This window comes from Mus caroli, chromosome 15 (genome assembly GCF_900094665.2).
Source record: "Mus caroli chromosome 15, CAROLI_EIJ_v1.1, whole genome shotgun sequence".
In the NCBI taxonomy this organism is placed as follows: domain Eukaryota; kingdom Metazoa; phylum Chordata; class Mammalia; order Rodentia; family Muridae; genus Mus; species Mus caroli.
Window position 1 is genome coordinate 91,643,814 of NC_034584.1, and position 3,382 is coordinate 91,647,195.

Sequence of the window (3,382 nt, forward strand, 5' to 3'; positions counted from 1 at the left end):
GCCCCCCCCCCCCCCCGCCCTGGCCACCCAGAGAGCCCCCAGTGAGCTCACGTCTACCGTAACCCCACTGCTAATAACTGGGCTATTGAGACAAAGCTGGAAGCCAGACACCAGTGAGAGATGAAGGCTGTCTCCTCTGGAATGTACTAGCCAATTAAGCCTCTCAGAAGACTCAGGAATGATCCCGCAGGCCACGCTGGCCAGCCTCCAGGCTGGGGAGTTGTGCAAGGACTCACAAAGGGTCTGCTACACAGCTGGCTTCCGAGCATTGGCCCAGGTGTGTGGTCTCTCCGTCCAAGCCACATCTTCAGGAGCAGACTGTCAGAGAGCCTCGGAGTTCCACTGGTGATGTTCCAGGTTCCCGTTCTTGGCCCACCACCCTAACCCCTGCCTTTTCCTGACCACAGGCTTTGTGCTCCCAGCCTTTGAAGAAACCCCCAGCCCTCAGTATTTATTCTAGTCTTCCTGTGAATGAATTGTAAATTCTAGCTAGCCCATAGAAAAGACACACAATCCAGGTGTTTTCTTTACAAGCTGTCTGCCTAGATTGGGCAGATTTGGGAGCTGTTCTAACTCACATCCCAGATACATGTTCCTTGTTGCTTGCTGTTTCTCCTGGCCACGTACTCATGGTCCATCTTCTCTCATGGCGGCTGCTTCTGTCCTTTCTTCTGTTCCTCCCATCTCTACCTGAGACCCCCAGAGAGGTAACTGAAATCCCGACATACCTCTATCTACTGCCCAGTAACAGGCTTTAGCCTTTTATTGTAATGGGTTGGCCTGATGCTGCTTGTATGCTAACGCTTATTTGGGACCCCAAAACCGGTTGCCCCAAAGAGGAGAGAGTGACTTTTGCCTTCAGTTAATTGTGATTGGTAAATAAAGTTGCCATCAGCCAGTTGCTGGGCAGAAGAGACATAGGGGGGGGGGGGTCTAGGTTTTAGAGAAGAGGAAAAAGAAGAACAAGCTGGAAGAGAGGAAGGAGAAGGAGGAGAAGCCGCCATGGTTTAAAACATGGCCTTGTGGGCTGCGCCATTAGAGTTAAGGGCAGCCCAGATGGAATATAATAAACAGTAAGTAATAACTTAGAGGAAATAACAAGAGGAAAGTAGGTGGGCTGGAGAGATGGCTCAGTGGTTAAGAGCCATCTCTTTGACTGCTCTTCCGGAGGTCCTGAGTTCAAATCCCAGCAACCACATGGTGGCTCACAAGCATCTGTAATGGGATCGGATGCCCTTTTCGGGTGTGTCTGAAAGACAGCTACAGTGAACTTACATTTAATAATATTTTTTTAATTCAAAAAAAAAAAAAAGAAGGAAAGTAGGTTCTAACTGCACAGAGGGTAGGCAGCTGCCCAGCTATTGTGTGATAAAGGCTGACTGTGAATGTAAAGGTATGTTGTCTTTCATCTGGGGCTCAATAACCAAAGGCAGGAAAGAAGCCTCGGCCTGGGATTTTACATAGATTTTACATATCTAGTGATATAGCATTGTGAGGATAGTACATGAGGATCCCCTAGTGGGGACAAACAGGTCTCAAGGGCCAGTTTTTAGCATCTGAATACCTAGCCCCACCAGACCAACCCCAACAGCTGCTTCTTCAGCTAGCAGGTCCAGTGGCTGCTCTTCTTCAGCTAGCAGGTCCAGTGGCTGCTCTCTCTTCTTCAGCTAGCAGGTCCAGTGGCTGCTCNCTTCAGCTAGCAGGTCCAGTGGCTGCTCTCTCTTCTTCAGCTAGCAGGTCCAGTGGCTGCTCTCTCTTCTTCAGCTAGCAGGTCCAGTGGCTGCTGACTGTTTCTCTGTCTCCCAACTCCCACCATACCACTTATCCATGGTGAGGATGTCAGGTTTATTTGCATGGTAGCACCCTCAGGGTGTCCAGTAGAGGCTGCAACATGCGGTGACACCTTTCTGAGGGCGGACTTTTGAGAGACCGCACTTGATCCCTTGGCAGAGAACAAGGCCATTCTACAGGTGAGTTACTTGCCAGGAGCATCTTCATGCAGGAAAGCCTAGCCAGGGCGGGGCTCTGACAGGTTTCGGTCCCCCTCTCTTGAAGGGCCGTTGTTCTAAAAGCTGAAGCTGCCAGAACATAGAAATTACACGGCCTATACCTTGAGGCTAAGGCAGACTGTACAAATTGAAACCAAGTCTTTCACTGGACATAGTGACATGCTTTTAATCCCAGCATTTGGGAGGCAGAGGCCAGCCTGGTCTACAGAGTGAGTTCCAGGGCTATATACACAGAGAGACCGTGTCTGAAAAAAACCAACCAGGACCTGAACTCCGCAGCTAATCCCACAACACCCAGAGGAAGCTCCACTCCAGGCACTCTAACACCCCCAGGATCATAGGATCCCGGGATCCCAGGGCTCTGACATACCCAGGATCTCAGGATCCCAGGATCCCAGGATCCCAGAATCACAGGATCACAGAGACAGCTCTGACACAACCAGGATCACAAGGAGGGCAGGCTCTAGTCAGATATAGTGAGAGCAGGTAGCACTAGAGATAACCAGAAGGTGGGAGGCAAGCGTAAGAACATAAGCGACAGAAACCAAGGTTACTTGGCATCATTAGATCCCAATTCTCCCACCATATCAAGTCCTGGATACACCATCACACCAGAAAAAGCAAAATTCAGACCTAAAATCATTTCTCATGATGGTGATAGAGGACTTTAAGGACATAAATAACTCCCTTAAAGAAATACAAGAGAACACAGGTAAACAGCTAGAAGCCCTTAAAGAGGAAACACAAAAATACCTTAAAGAATTACAAGAAAACACAGTCAAACAGGCAAAGGAAATGAACAAAACCATCCAAGATTTAAAAATGGAAATAGAAACAATAAAGAAATCACAAAGGGAGACAACCCTGGAGTTAGAAAACCTAGGAAAGATAACAGTAGTCATAGATGCAAGCATCATCAACAGAATACAAGAGATAGAAGAGAGAATCTCAGGTGCAGAAGATACCATAGAAAACATTGACACAACAGTCAAAGAAAATGCAAAAAGCAAAAAGCTCCTAACCCAAAACTCCTAATCCAAAAGCTCCTAATCCAAATCCAGGACACAATGAGAAGACCAAACCTAAGGATAATAGGTATAGAAGAGAGCTAATATTCCCAACTTAAAGGGCCAGTAAATATCTTCAACAAAATTATAGAAGAAAACTTCCCTAACCTAGAGAAAGAGATGCCCATGAACATACAAGAAGCCTAGAGAACTCCAAATAGACTGGACCAGAAAAGAAATTCCTCCCCACACATAATAATCAAAACACCAAATGCACTAAACAAAGAAAGAATATTAAAAGCAGTAAGGGAAGCCGGGCGTGATGGCGCACGCCTTTAATCCCAGCACTCGGGAGGCAGAGGCAGG